This window comes from Carassius auratus, chromosome 41 (assembly GCF_003368295.1).
Source record: "Carassius auratus strain Wakin chromosome 41, ASM336829v1, whole genome shotgun sequence".
In the NCBI taxonomy this organism is placed as follows: domain Eukaryota; kingdom Metazoa; phylum Chordata; class Actinopteri; order Cypriniformes; family Cyprinidae; genus Carassius; species Carassius auratus.
Genome location: NC_039283.1, coordinates 19,593,104 through 19,609,770, shown reverse-complemented (window position 1 = coordinate 19,609,770; position 16,667 = coordinate 19,593,104). Strand labels below are relative to the sequence as shown.

Below are 16,667 nucleotides of genomic sequence, written 5' to 3'. Positions count from 1 at the left end.
CTCCTAGCTGATGCCTTTGGTTTCTTCTTGTTAGAGTTCAGGATCTTTGGGACTCTGCCTAGAATGGAACAGAGATTCTAAGAACTATATGAACTTGGTGCCAACACGGTCAGAGGATAATAAATGTGTCTGAGGGTGTGTTTGTGTTTGTCTCTCTATACTATTCAAATAGGGCTTTGCAGCTGTTCAGGGCCGGAACTATGTGTCTTTCTCCATGTCAGACTAAAACAAACTTGATATTACGTGAAATCAGAGTAAGCATAAAGCATTCTTCTATGTTGTTTTGATTTTACTATTAGAATGACAAATATTTTCATCCCTTCAATAATGCCACAAAATGAAACTCTGCAGTAAAACCATGTAGGAAAAGCTGTTTTGAAAGTGATGTGACCCATACTCAGAATTCATGCTCTGCATTTAAGGCATCCAAAGTGCACACACACACATCAGTGAACACACACCCGGAACAGTGGGCAGCCATTTATGCTTCGGCACCTGGGGAGCAGTTGGGGGTTCGGTGCCTTGCTCAGTGGTACCTCAGTCTTGGTATTATCGGCCCGAGACTCAAACCCACAACCTTGGGATTAGGAGTCTTCCCCTTTGCTGGTCTTAACTGCCTTTCGAAAGTCTCGCAGTTCAGCCAACCTCGTGTTTAGTTGGGTTGTCAACTGGTCTCACGGCTTGAACCCTCTAAAACCTTACATGTTTAAAATATGTAAAAAAAAAAATAAAAATAAATTATAAAAATGTTTGGTTATCAAGAACAACATTAAAATAATAAAAATAAGTATTTCTTTAGCACTAATTCAGCATATTAAAACGATTGAAAATTCAGCTTTACCAGAAGAAATTACTTTTTAAATTACATTATATTTACATAAAAATATCATTTGCAATGACACTTCACAGTATAACTTTTTAAATTCAATTTCTTTGTATCCAAAATGCTGCCTTCGTGAGCACAATAGACTTCTTTCAACTGTTGAACATTGATGTGCGTCTTTCCTGTTTTCTCCATTAACATTTAGAAAACCCCAACCTAATATGGTTAGCTGGTCTTTCAGGCTGGCCAGCTGGTTTATTTGAGGAGATTTGAGTGCTTTCTAGCTTGGGAGACCAGTGTAAACCAGCTAAGACAAACAAACCATGCTGGGTATTCATCTCGGACATTCTTTAGTTCTGTATAATGCAGTGTTCCTCCCTGAATTCTGAAGTAATGTGTTCTCACTGTATCATTTCCCAGCCCACTCTTCATCTAAAGGCTTTTGTTGTTCTCTCAGAGCTGCACACACAATGTCTTATTGCTATATGAGAAACAAACTTTGGAAGAGACATAAAAGAATAATAACTCCCCTCATCAATTCATATAAACTACTTACTCCTGTCTGGAAACTCTCGCTTTCTGGCAGGCTTGCCTAACAATGAATAAGGGAGAGAGACACATCAACCAAATGATCTCACTCCCTCAACACCAGCAAACACACACTGACTCAGCAGTGCTTCAGGATGCTCTATCTCTGCTTTGACCCTCTTTGCTCCCGAGTTCCCAGAGCCAGACGGGTAAGTGTATCTCCAGGGATCCCTTTGACCCAGTGTGAAATCACAATACTGATCCTCAGCCTGCTATCAGTGGGATGAGACGTGCAGTTGTGCATTTTAAAAACGAGTTTCACTAAAGAAATTCTGCATCAGTTGTTGTAAAAAAACTGTATATTTCAACCATAAAACTGTTACATATACACAGTACAATGTTTTATTCGTTTTTATCATCTGAAAAACCAAATGTTCTCTAAATTCTATGTCTGTCTGTCTGTCTGCATGTCTATTCATGCATCTGTACATCTATACATATTTACCCACCCGGAAAAACTGTGATTGTTCACTTTCTATATCAGTCAGATGCCTATTTCCTGTCTAAGTGGGTGGTTTACTCCAGGATTAGTCACAGTATGACCCATTGATTGGCTTTGGGAGGCTACTACTTTTCTAACATGATCCAGGAGTTACACCACAAGCAGTAGAGTTTCAATGACAATCATTTCCTGTGAGTCTTCTGTTTTTATGTGACCATTTGAGAAATTGTACAAGACAAGCTGCAACTGGTTTTTAGATCAACGTTTTTTGAGACGCGAAAAAATCATTTAGAGAGCAACTGTACTCGATTTGCAGGCACTGCTCTTATAGTGAAATGACTGAAACTGGCTGTCAGAGGTGTAATTGCATTCTAAGTGTAGCACCCGAGCACATTGAATTAGACTGCAGTATGGAGCAGAGCTAATTGAGTTTTGGTCCTGCTGGCATATGTATATGCTGGAAACATTTACCCAACATTACCACCCATTAAACTCCACAAAACCCAGAGTCTGGCAGCAGAGTGCCAGAGGATTGTGATGCCTTCCTATAAGGGTGGATTATCTGCTCTGAAGCCCAAGAGCAAGAAACCACCTCTGGCTTTTGCTGCACTATGCAAAAATACTACATAAATTATCCACATGGGCATGATACAGCAGGAACATTCTGAGGGAATGTAAAGGTCATAGATGAAAACACAAGATCATTTTTGTAATTCCTCACTGTCAGGCTCACATCTTGCCTATGTGTTTAATCACTATTTTGACAATATGACATTTTACTATGTTTAAATCAATTCAGCAGATCCTCTTTCATAATCTGTTTTCATTTCAGCCTGTTCATCAAATCATATTGTCTGCCATTAAATATGGAATACATTTGGGACAATATGAACTCCATGTACAGTAGGGGAGAAGGCTCAGATCGGTCTAGGGGTATGATTCTCGCTTAGGGTGCGAGAGGTCCCGGGTTCAAATCCCGGACGAGCCCTACTTTAGGGAAGTCGTGGCCTAATGGTTAGAGAGTTGGACTCCCAATCGAAGGGTTGTGAGTTCTAGTCTCGGGCCGGACGGAATTGTGGGTGGAGGGAGTGCATGAACAGTTCTCTCTCCACCTTCAATACCACGACTTAGGTGCCCTTGAGCAAGGCATCGAACCCCCAACTGCTCCCCAGGCGCCGCAGAATAAATGCTGCCCACTGCTCTGGGTGTGTGCTCACAGTTTGTGTGTGTGTTCACTGCTCTGTGTGTGTGCACTTCGGATGGGTTAAATGCAGAGCACAAATTCTGAGTATGGGTCACCATACTTGGCTGAATGTCACTTTCCCCCTTCCCCTTCCCCCAGATGTACTGTACATACTGCTACTAATGGACAAATAAAAAAATCAGATACCACAAGGGTGGTGTGTGAATTACCAACATAGAGAGATGTATTACAACCTATTGATTTTACTTTCCACTATTATATTGCATGTGTACCATAATTAAATATTTACAAACATGATATGTAGGGTCACTATATAATGTCTCCTGTCCCTTACAAAAAGTATTCTAAAAGCACTGCAGTGTTATCAGTGTCGCCATTGTTAACCAAAACTAGAATTAAACTAAAACTGAAAAAGTAAATAACGCAAGTAAAATAGTTTTAAGTTGAAGTACTAATATCACTTAATGTAACCATATTACTACATATGCAGTGTATCACATCTGAAACAGACATTTTGAAATCAAGATTTTTTTTAATAATATTACATAAAACTATACAAATACTGAATTATTTCTGAATATATAACAGTATTTCCATTGTTCATACATGCCCCCCAAAAAACTGTATTACATGAGCGATGGCTAGATTAATAAATGCATTACTTTTATTGTTACTCCACTGATGGTGTCCTTTTCCGAATGTTTTATTTCACTCCTGCATAGTCTTTGACTCTCTTTGTGTTCCTGCAGCAGGCAGCATTGTTTCTCTCTGTCTTATTCTCTACGTCTCTGTCTTTCTTGCTGTCTTTGGCAGGCTGCTGTGTGCCGTGCATAGGCGCACCCTGGCTCTGTGGGGAGCCTGATCTAGTTATATAACAGTCGGTGCAGTCGTTGTCTGCTGGAAGATGAGCATGCAGGCATTCCTGTTACATAAGCCGGTTAGGATCAAATTGTCACACTGTGGTGCATTTACAACGCAGTGTCCTTGCTACTGTGCGTCTCTCTCTCGCTAGGTCTTGGGAAAGAAAGCCCAACATAAGTGTGGTCCAATGCAGTTCAACTAGCATGAACTGTGCAATCACGGTTCTGCCAATCACAGCAGACCTCTCTGTGTGGCCTAAAACCCCCACCCACGCGGCGTCACGCACCTCACAGCCAAACGCCCAACCAGGTGTCCTGTTTGACTCAGGCGAGGAAGGTGGCTGTCATGACAATGGAGCCAGCAGCCCTCTCGTTCTCCATAGGTTGTCTGAACGACGGTGGCATCCAGTGACAGGATCAGGCAGCTTAGGGATATGACTTATCACCAGAATGCCAGGTGAACTTTACTGGACATCAAAAAGGCTCCAGGAGTCCGTCTAATCCTTCTAAATTCACAGCGTTAACCCCACTGAGATGAGTCTCACCTTATCTCTTCGCTAATTTTAGAGCCAGAACATTGAACCTACGTTATTGTGACATCACGGGGCTTTACAGTGGAAAAATGCACAATAACACACTAGTTTTGTCACGCAATGTCACTCTAATTGACCCCATGGTGACCACCTTATGCATTCAAGTTCGTTTTCACTCAGTTCCTCAAGCACCACTATTGTGCTTCCTTGAAAGTAATTTGACTCTTGTGAAATAAATATATATAAATGTACACTGACACGGCAGGTGCCAAGTTGAACTAGAATGGAAATTAAACATATTATTTTAGTTAGTTGAAGTAAAGCTTAAATAAAATAGAAATATTGGATGTAAAAAAAACTTACATAAAAAAATGAACTAAAATTTGTAAAACTGAAAATATAATATAATAATATTATACAATAGGCTATACTGTAATATAATGAAAATAAATTAAAGCTAATTTTATAGTAAAACAAAATAGGAAACAAAAACTTTTTAAAAAAATGACGAAAGTGCATAACAAACTTTCTATACAGTAAGATCAACTTGAAAACTGAAAATATTCAAGTAAAAGTTTTATTAATAAATACTGTAGTAATACATAAATAATCTTAAAGTAACACTGGGTGGTATCTTATGTAAAACAAAGGTACTACAGTGGAGTCCAAAAGTCTGAGACCACATGAAAAATATGGTTATTATTCTTACACATTCAAGTTTTTGCTCAGTTCATCAAGCACCACTACTGTGCTTCCTTGAAAGTAATTTGGCTCTTGTAAAATAAATATAAAAAAGCATAATAACAGGTTGGAGGCCCAACAGGCGTGGAGTTTGAAAAGCTATATTTATGCACAGTAATTAAACTGCCCTTGGGGTATCGACCCAGTACTGCATTTGCATCCTTTAAACAAAGCATTCCTTTGTCGACCATTTGTCATATGGTAGTCAGGGTGACTGTTAAGATTCATAGCGTGTTGTGAATACTATAGTATATTCAGAGACAAACAAAAAAACAGATACCCAAGCTTCATCGTGTTTTGCTGAACTCAACTGCATCAAATCGAGTCCTGTTTTAAAATGTGGGGCAAGTAGCAAGTCCCTATGTGGACCATGCTACCATTAGAGCAACTGAGAAGCTTCAGTCCTACTAAAGAGCTCACTTAGTCAGGGAATTGTGCTGACATAAGCAGCCCAGTACGCATCCCCCAGTAGGGCTTGCTCATGAAACACTTGCTCTGTGTGTATTAAGGCATTCTCACCCTTTATTCCATAAAATATGTGACTTTGGTTATGATCACAGTTAATAATATCAGTTTAACCGAAATTCCACAAGCAATTCGAAATAACATAAACTATTTGAAATTATTTGGAGTACTTGACCCTGCTGCCCCCCCAAAGGTATTCATCGAAACACACACACACACACACACACACACATCACACACACATATATATATATATATATATACGTGTGTGTGTGTGTGTGTGTGATTTTATTTAATAAAGTACATAAAATAATAATACACCTTTTTTGAGTATTGATTGTGAATATTATCTACACTTATCATTACTCATCCTCGTTTTGTTACATGCCCACAAACTGTTTAATGTAGAAATCCACTTTTCCAAAAACATTTTAAGAGCTTTTATTAATAATAATAATATTTTAAATAGAATACTGCAGAAAGAAAATAGAAAATCACAGGTGTCGAACAAAATGAGGGTGAATTCATGACAGAATTTTCATTTTGGGTACTCGCTACTAATATCTACAGATGAAATGAAGAATGCCGGGACAAGGAATTTTTGGAATGTTCCATGACGTCACTTCGCAGCGGACGACAGCGAGGAGGGAGCTAAAAAATTAAGGTACTTTCTTCGGCCAATGGGCGTCGAGGAAGTATACTACCTCATGATTATTAATCACCCTTATAACTGCGAGCGCACGGGAGGGGGCGGGACCCCCGGGGCGTGAGTCGCGTGCAGGGTGGTGCGGTGTGGACTGTTTGCGTTGCGCGACACTGGCTGTTGTTGCGCTGATCAGCTGAACGCACGATACGTGCTTCGAGTTTGACAAGCAGGAGGGGAAGCCCTGTTGGCTCGCGAGCGGCCAAATAACTCCGAGAGAGGCGTCAGCGGCGATTCCGTTTGACAAGCGATGGGATGCGGACCACGGCACGTTGCCCTGGAGAGTAAATGGTTACAGCATCTGTGTCAGGTATGGTCTAAAGTGTAAATGTTTTGTCTCTCTTTATATACGTCTTAGTCGATGGACGAGAATTAGTAAGCAGATTTAGTAACGTTAAGTATTTTCCTTTTATGTCTTGATTAGGCAGGAATAAAAATTTTGAGTTTTTCAGTAAAACTTAGACGTGGCGTTTTGCATGAAAAACAGTTTTGCTGCTTCAAGTGAAAATCGTAGAAGCTATTACACTTTTCATACGTTAAATATGAAGATTGACTTCCTGTAAACAATGCGGCAATGAGTCAAATCAGCTGGGTTGTTCAAACAAGTTGAAAAATGTAGCGCGAGCCCATGGTTTTGTCCCGACGGTCAGCCAGGAATAACGTTTTGCTACATTAGAGTAACATTGCAAACCACAGACCGCAGGAATCTGACGCTTTTTCCTAATTCTTGGAAACGACTAGACGGTGTCCCTTGTCTGTGGAGTATACATATGGAGCACTGGACGTCTGCTAATAGAAAAATTATGGTAAAAGGGGTAGTTCACTCAAAAACTGTAAATTATGTAAATATTCAACTTCATGTTTTTCCAAACTCGCATGACTGTCTTCCGTCCAACACAAAGCGAGATGTTAGACGGGATGTTAGGGGACTGACAAACCTCAGTCATCATCCACTTCCAGAGTTAGTTAGTCGAACATGTTTTGTGAACGATTATAAACCATATGAGAAAAAATCTGGAACAATACAGTCACTAATCCAGTTCAGTCATAGCCTACATATATTTTTTAATGATTTTTGAAGTGTAGTAAAGTTGGCATGAAAATGTACACTTTATTTCCTAAATGCAATTATAGATCTTTAAATGTATAGAACAAATTAATCTGTGCATGCTTCATTTAAAAATATATATATATATATGTGTGTATATATATATTGACCTCGTAATGTTTAATGAATGTCACAATTGGACCTTTTGATGAAAAAGACAGACTTTTCAGGACTTATCCAATCATTTTGTCCATTTAAATCCTGCCCCTTCGAGCTGACGGTCATCTGCCTCCACTTTTGAATTTAACGCCCATATCTCAAAATCCACAACCAATGCACCACAGATGTCCATGCCCTATATTTTTATTTTGCGAAAATCTATTTCACTCAGATGTATGTCACAATAAGAGAAAACAGATCTGTCTCTACTTCCGTTCATTGTGACTTTAACATTGACACTGGTTTAAAAAGTGATGTTATAGTCTGGGAGGTTTGCTTAGAAAATGTATCATCATTAACTGAGTATGATCATCTTTCATATTGTGATAATATAATCATGCACTGTTCTTGATGTCAGGGACTATATGTTTGATACAGGCTGGTTTTGTTTGGAGTCAACCCTCTAATGTGATGCAAACAGTTTCCATTATATCAAGTAACATAAAGAACTTGGCTTCGTTCGCCCCCGACACAGTTGGCTAGAGCTAGTTTCCTTTAATGCAGTTTGTGGTGGTGTGGAGGGAGAGCTTAATGATATTATTTTCGAGTGTATCAGCACAAAGCGAGGAACTCCGTGATTGAGACATGTTATTGCTTGAATTAGGTTGCAATGGTGCTTGAGCAGAATCTAAAGGGAGGAATGGTGTTGGCCTCTTTCCTTTGTTTAATTTACCATAATGTCACAATTGTTTAAATATATCATAAGCAACACTTTTGTAAAGAAGGATAGTTTGTTTTTCTAAAACTCAGGAAAAAATGTTTGCTTTTAGCCTGCTAATTTGGAGTTACTCTGCAGTCTGCATTAAAGAATTCATTTTTAAAGCTTTAATCTTCCTTAAATGGACTAGAGACTAAATTACTCATTGTCTATATGCATTGTGTTAAGTTAAAACACTTTAAATTTTAATTACGAATACTTTTTTTGCAATTTGCAATATTTGTAAGTGACTTTTTGGCAACAGTGATTGGATAGTCTGATTTATGGTACTGGCTCTGTTGAAAAGAACTCATTCAAAAACTAACTTCCTGCATTTGAATATGCCTACTTCCCTACTATGGATGCTAGAAAGTATGCTCTCTGTAGAGAAAAAACATGAAGGTGCCATAGAAGAACCATTTTTAGTTCTGAAACAGAAAGGTTCTTCAGTTGTTGAAGGTTCTTTATGGAACCATTTAGACAAAAATGTTCTTCTATGGCATCGTGAAGCACATTTATTTTTAAGAGTGTGTGGGCAGTATGTTTGAATACTAAAAAACAGAATAAATACCTGGATTGTGTTCTCCTTCCATTCCTTTTTTTTCCTTGTAGAAAACAAAATTATACAATTTTGGAATGACATAAGCATGAGTAATTACTAATTAATACATTTTAGGGCTGTCACTTTTAGTTCGAAAATCGATTGCACAATCGATCGGACCAACCAAAAAAAGTTTCGAAAATGAAATAGGGAATCGATTTTAACCAAATATGTACACTATTCATTTTAAAAGAATTAAACAATTAAAAAATATAGATGTAACAAAACTCAGGGCAAGCAGATTCCGAAAGTGCAGTATGCGTTGCGAAAGCTAGATATAAAATATCAGCAATTTTACGCACCTAAAAGACCCAGTGACGTCGAAATCGACCTCTCTGCGTTCACAACAAACGCGAATATAGTGTCTGGCGCAAATGATTTCAATGTTAAGTCAATGTAAAGACGAGTTTATGCGCGTCTTGAGTTCTCACGGCGCGGTAGACGTGAATTCGCCTCATTCGCGAATCTAGTTACAGGAGATTCTGATCAGGGCGGTCGGAGCACATCTTCTTAACAGCTGGACATACAGTGAATAAAAAACGCTCTGCTCTGGACCCCGAAATGTTGATCGACTTGTTTTCCTGTCCAATAAATTTGTAATGGTCCTAGCTTTTTGGTGCATTTCTTTATGCCTGCCTAGTGCTGCCTATAAGTGTCGGTTACGTTCAATCAAAAAAACACACGTGGCCTGTTCTCAAGTCCATTTAAAGTTTAATGTTTTGGAACAGCCTATTTAAAATAATCTTGGAGATTTTTGAATTGCCTAAATCATAAATGCAGCCGGGTTGAAGCCTGCAGTGATGTTTTTCTTTTGTTATTTTCGAGAATGTTGCACTCCTGTTGCTGTTCTGCATAAAACTTCATGCCAATAAATAAGAAATATTGGTGACTTGTGCGTTTCCAGCGCTCTCTTTGCATTCGTCCGTTATTTGACGTTGAAAAAGGAAACGTTATTTTTTTTTGACATTTGAAAATCGATTTTACAATCGATTCAATGAACACTTATGTCTTAAAAATCAAAAATGTTTTTACACAAAAGTGTCAGCCCTAATACATTTTGGGTGAACTATCCCTATAACTCTCAAAGATGGACCTATTATGTTGAAGGAAATTTTATTTCTAAAGAAACAGAATTTTAATTTCGTATCTTCCTTCTAATGGTTTCATTAGAAAAGAGCATGGCAAGGTCAAAAAAACATTTGTAACTTTTGTAGTCAGACTCTCTTGAAATCCACGGAGGTTGCAGAGGTTAACGGCCGTGTGTCTCCTGTAAGTGTGAGAGAATCTTTAATGACCATTGCTTTCCTCATTAGGCAGGACACTGCAGCACCTATGGTGTGTTCTAACCGTCAGACTAATGAGCTGTTGGCTGAATTTTGTCTTGAAGTTTTCCCTGGCTTTAACTACTCCATTTACATTTCTTTCACATGCAAAATGGAGGACATGAAAGATAAGTCTCAGTAAAACAATGGCATTGAAATTCACTCTGTGAAGAAAAATAAAAACGTTTTCTACTGATGTTAATGTCCTTTGTTTTATGCCAGCATGCCACGCGGGCACCATCAGTGGTGGATGGCATGAAGTGTTGTAGATCTGAGGAAGAACTCAATGGCCATTATTATCACAGTAGGCCGATGTGCCTAGTGCCCTGTCCTTATTAGCCCTCACTGCATCTTTTTTCTCCTCTTTTACTCATTCTCAAACATATTCACCACCATAAATGTTTGTGGACATCAAGTTCAACGTTTCTCCCCCTGCCCACACTCCTGTAGCAAGTTTTTTTATTTTTTTTATTGCATCTTTAAGTGCATCTGTGTTTCCTTGCAACAACTGCACAAATTTTTTTTTACAGAGGTAAGCTGTGAAAACATGACGAAATAAAAGTAATCAATCATCTTATTTGACTATCATTATTATCTCCTTTAGATGAAGATCAGATTTTTTTTGTGTGAAAGAGAGATGATGAGTTTGAGGAAGGTAAGAATTGATAAACAAACTACTGTACATCCCCAGCCAGACAGGTCTCATACATTAGAAGAAAAAAAAAACATTTATGTGTTCTGTACTTTCAAATATAAAATTAATATTTAATTTACTAGCTTTAGTTTAGGATATAAATACATAAAAAGTTAAATAATTATGATTGAGATAACTACGTGCTAGGCAGTAGAGTTTAATGCTTTAAAAAATGAACCAACCTTGTTTGGACTTGGCTGGGAAACCGGAGAATACCTTTGTTCGTTTGTTTGTTTGTTTTCTAGATTAAATATTCTCTTTATTAGTCCAGCCATAAAATGGCTGGTTTCTAGAAATATTGTAATTGTAATTTCTTGAAAAGATGTCATTATTCATTGTTATCATTGTGTAATGTAGAAGAATGCAAGAAAAATTCTCTCTTTTATTATTTCCATACAGTCTATGCCATTTATGCCTATAAACAATGTAATTGTTCATATTAATTACATAAAAAAATACTTAAATATTTGTAAATAGATACATGTTTACCTTCCTCAGTATTGTTGCACTGTAAGAATAGTGGTTAAAGCAACGGAAGTTTTTACAGTGCATTGTGCATTGTGTTGCGCACACTTGCACACAGCAGGCTTTCAAGAAAAAAAGTGATAGAAAAAGTCATGGGGACCTGGGCCCCAGCAGAGTTTTAGATCTAGCAACACCCCTGCTTGACATATTTAAAATGTTGCTTGAATGCAGACAAAAATCCTTGAAATAACTTGACTGGCCAGACAAAAAAAAATATCTTCTGATTTGGACACAGATTATTTAATTATTAACAGGTCAATCATTCATCATTCATCGCTTTTTTTTCATATCATTGAGAACTTGCATATTCTTTCATTAAATATTATGGCTTATTTTGTAATGCTTAAGTCCAGTGTTGTTGTTTTTTTTTTTTTTACTTTTAATTTTTTTATTAAGGTAACATCAGTGTTATTTTAGTATGATATACTGTTATAGTTTTTGTAAAACTTTAGTATGAGGAGCACGCATTCATTATTACCTACAACTTTTGCCTCAATAAACTCCTAATTTACTGCTTATTAATAGTTCAGTAATGTAGTTGTTTTTAGGTATGGTTTAGGATTAAGGGATGTATGATCATGCAGAATTATTCATTAATACTTGCTTTATAAGTACTAATAAACAGCCAATATCCTAGTACAAAGCAACTAGTTAATAGTGAGAACTGAACCATACAAATACAGTGTTACCATAGTTTTGGTTAATACTTTGAATTTGATTCTGTTTTTATTGTCTGGTTTCATTTTAATTTTAGTTAAAGATTTAGTAAATTAGTTGTGCTTTGCCATTTTTTTTAAAATACAGGTGCATCTCAATAAATTAAAATGCCGTAGAAAAGTAAATTTATTTCAGTAATTCAACTTGAATTGTGAAACTCGTGTATTAAATAAATTCAATGCACACAGACTGTAGTAATTTAAGTGATTTAAGTCTTTGGTTCTTTTAATTGTAATGATTTTGGCTCACATTTAACAAAAATCCATCAATTCACTAACAAATTAGAATAAGGTGACATGTCAATCAGCTAATCAAATTAAAACACCATGGTCTCTCAGTTTGGATCACTAGGCTACACAATCATGGGAACACTGCTGATCTGACAGTTGTCCAGAAGACAATCATTGACACAATTCACAAGGAGGGTAAGCCACAGACATTCATTGCCAAAGAAGCAGGCTGATCACAGAGTGCTGTATCCAAGAATGTTAACAGAAAGTTGAGTGGAAGGAAAAAGTGTGTAAAAAAAAAAAAAAGATGCAAAACCAACCAAGAGGACCGCAGGATTGTCAAGCTAAATCGATTCAAGAGTTTGAGTGAACTTCACAAGGAATGGACTGAGGCCACCACACACAGGAACCATAGACAACGTCAGAGGAGTCTTACCTGGGCTAAGGAGAAGAAGAACTGGACTGTTGCCCAGCGGTCCAAAGTCCTCTTTTCTGATGTGAGCAAATTTTGTATTTCATATGGAAACCAAGGTCCTAGAGTCTGGAGGATGGGTGGAGAAGCTCATAGCCCAAGTTGCTTGAAGTCCAGTGTTAAGTTTCCACAGTCTGTGATGATCTGGGGTGCAATGTCATCTGCTAGTGTTGGTCCATTGTGTTTTTTGAAAACCAAAATTACTGCACCCGTTTACCAAGACATTTTGGAGCACTTCTGCTGACCAGCTTTTTGAAGATGCAGATTTAATTTTCCAGCAGGATTTGGCACCTGCCCACACTGCCAAAAGCACCAAAGGCTGGTTAAATGACCATGGTGTTGGTGTGCTTGACTGACCAGCAAACTCACCAGACCTGAACCCCAGAGAGAATCTATGGGGTATTGTCAAGAGGAGAATGAGAAACAAGAGACCAAAAAAATGCAGATGAGATGGTGAATTGGTGTGTTTTTGTTAAATGTGAGCCAAAATCATCACAAATAAAAGAACCAAACACTTAAACTACTTAGTCTGTGTGCATTAAATTTATTCAATACACAAGTTTCACAATTTGAGTTGAATTACTTAAATGAACTTTTCCACGAAATTCTAATTTATTGTGATGCACCTGTATGTATGTATGTACAGTTTTTATTCATTTTTATTAGTTTTAGTTATTTTAGAACTTAAAGTTAAACCAAATAAAAATGAGAAATGTTGCACTGGCAACTAGCTGTTGCATATTTTGCATTGTTTTGTACTGCAGCAGTCAGTAAAACTTATAATAAAAACAAAATTGATACTTGAACGCTCACTCTGTGCTGTCTCTGGTGCATCATCTTAAAAGATGCCATTTAAGCACAATTACTACTGCACGCTTTGCTGTGAATAAGCACTGTGACCACAGCTGCAATGGGTTAATAATTAGTCCTTCCACAGCAGTTCCACATACCAGCTTGGGTGCCGTCACATACTTTACTACCCACATTTTAACCACACTCTCTGCATTGTATTTTCACAGGTCAACTTCTTTAGCTTCATGATGCATAACATTCCAATGAGATCTTGTGTTGATCCTTAAGGGTTTTAGAGTGTTTAGAAACATAATTTCTGTTCATAATTTTTGCATTGTGCTTGAAGATTTTGTCTTTCTGGTTCAGCCTTAATACTATACTAATGCCTTTGTTGAGCTTCCATTTTAATCTGTGTTTTATTATTAGCATTTAGGCTGACACTGCTGTAAATTTTCAAATGATTGTAATCTTAAAAGTACCAGCATGACTGTTGTTTAAATGTTGGTCTGACAAAGCAAATGGAAATCATTCATTTTTAGTGAACGTAATCGAATTCCGGTGACATGGACAACCATCGCTGATGCAATGTGGGTGTGCTCACCAATGTGGAAAAGTTTTGAAAAGTTTAACTTTATGGAAATGAAAAACAGAAAACATTTGCGCATTCAGGGTGGTTTTGCTTATGCCTTGAAAATGCCTCATGTCTTTAAATTGCATCATTCTATACGCAACACTTTAGTTTAATCGTTTAGCTACATTTTATTGTGCAAAATTTGGGTCAGGTGTTAGTGTTTGTGCTGTGCAGTTGTGTTGAACATCGTCTGGTATGATCCCAGGAAACTGTTGGCTGCAACTGCTCACGAGGATTGCATTACCTTGTCTGGTACAGGCAAGGATAGTAAACTCCCATTATGCAAATAACTATGTGCATGGCCAATACTAATGACAGCATAAACAATAACACATGCAGTCTATATTTTGTGTTGCATGATTATTAATAAAACAGGTAGACATAGATCAAGAATTATGGCTTGGGAGTTAATAAAGTAGGAGCAATAATTCCTCACTCTTCCCTTAGGTCCCGTGTTCTTTTTAATACTGATTTTTGTGTGTGTGTGTTTGTGCTCTTTTAATGGTTCATATTTTGTCCTAAACAGTTTCAAGACAACAAATGGCTCCCATTTGTCAGAGGCTCTTCTAGGTCATACATCTTTACAAACTCGATTCCAAAAAAGTTGGGACACTGTACAAATTGTGAGTAAAAAAGGAATGGAATTATTTACAAGTCTCATAAACTTGTATTTTATTCACAATAGAATATAGATAACATATCAAATGTTGAAAGTGAGACATTTTGAAACTTCATGCCAAATATTGGCTCATTTTGGATTTCTTGAGAGCTACACATTCCAAAAAAGTTGGGACAGGTAGCAATAAAAAGCCAGAAAAGTTCAATTTACATATAAGGAACAGCTGGAGGACCAATGTGCAACTTATTAGGTCAATTGGCAACATATAAAAAGAGCCTCTCAGAGTGGCAGTGTTTCTCAGAAGTCAAGATGGGCAGAGGATCACCAATTCCCCCAATGCTGTGGCAAAAAATAGTGGAGCAATATCAGAAAGGATTTTCTCAGATTCAGAAAATCTGGAACAATCTCTGTGCGTAAGGGTCAAGGTCGGGGAAAAACCATACTGGATGCCCATGATCTTCGGGCCATTAGACGGCACTCTATATTACTGTCACTGATTACTCAGTTTTAAGTTATAACGTGTCAGTGATGACCTCAGCATAAACTTCACATGTAATGTTTTAGTTACAGCTTGGAGCCCTGTATGTACAACGTTACCCAAAAGTAACATTTTGGTTATTTAGATTGGCCACAGCTGTGATATTCGCTGTAGTGCAGAGACATTTGTCTGATGGGCATTTTTCCTATTGTTTGCGGTTTACTTGCATAATTATTGATTGGTCTGAAATGGATCATATTAAACGGGAGGAGAACACTCGGCACTTCCTGGTGTATGCTGTTGATATTTTAAACTGTCTTATCTTGTTGCTCTTAGGGTCAGATGTATATGGTTTCCCATAATCTGAGTGCTGACAACCATGAATGAACGTCTCTTGACTTCAACATCATACAGAAATAAGATTCTCTACCCCAAGGAAGGGCAATCTCTACTCTCTGCCTAAGACTTCTCCGCCTCTTGTCCTTTTCTCACTGAAAACGTGTGTATCTGCATGTGTCTTCACGCTTGACCTGGCCTTACTTCTTCCTTGAACATTGGAGAGATCTGTGTGTGTGTGTAAAAGAGAGCGAGACACTTGACCACGGCTGAGCTCAGCAGTCAGAGACAGACACTCACTGTCTGTTTCTCTCTCGCACACATTGCTCCTCCCTATTTCCCTTATGGTCTTACTAGAGATGCAGTAAACTACATATTTTTTTAAAATCGACAAGTACAAAATACATGTACAGTTATAATCAAACTACAGCTGGTATTTGTGTCATTGAGCTACAGGTTTCATTGGTCTGTTCAAGTATACTTGACCAAATATAAAGGATTAAATACATATTATGTGACTAAGATGAGCTACAGTTACATTATTTTCCAAAAATTGCATTAAGGCCAAAGTATACGTGGAATGTTATGCATTTAGCTGTACACATTTTCATGAGTTTGCATCAAAACTTCGCTTGGACCTTAGTCCGACTTTGCAAAAGACAGACAGATTCATAAAATATTTGTCCAACTAAAGCATTTATATAATACTATAAAAATAAACTTGACATTAGGGCTGCACGATTATGACAAAAATCATAATTGTCGATTATTCCCTTGAAAGTGTAATTGCGATTTATTAATTAAGATTATCACAGTTTACATTGAATGACAAACGGAAAACATTCTAACTGAAAAACTTTTAGAATTTTTCTATAGTATTAAGCCTCAAATGTCAACTATACATTGGATTGGTTTCTTCTTAATATT

At 37.4% G+C, this 16,667-nt stretch overlaps 1 protein-coding gene across 1 annotated transcript in view; it reads left to right on the top strand.

Moving 5' to 3' along the window:
- The first annotated feature begins 6,410 nt into the window (after positions 1-6,410).
- Positions 6,411-16,667, top strand: part of LOC113059194 (transcription factor HIVEP3-like) — a 60,124-nt gene continuing 49,867 nt past the window's right edge. Inside the window, exon 1 of the mRNA XM_026227520.1 lies at positions 6,411-6,669. The gene's annotated coding sequence lies outside the window, so the exon portion shown is untranslated. The remainder of the gene's footprint in view (positions 6,670-16,667) is intronic.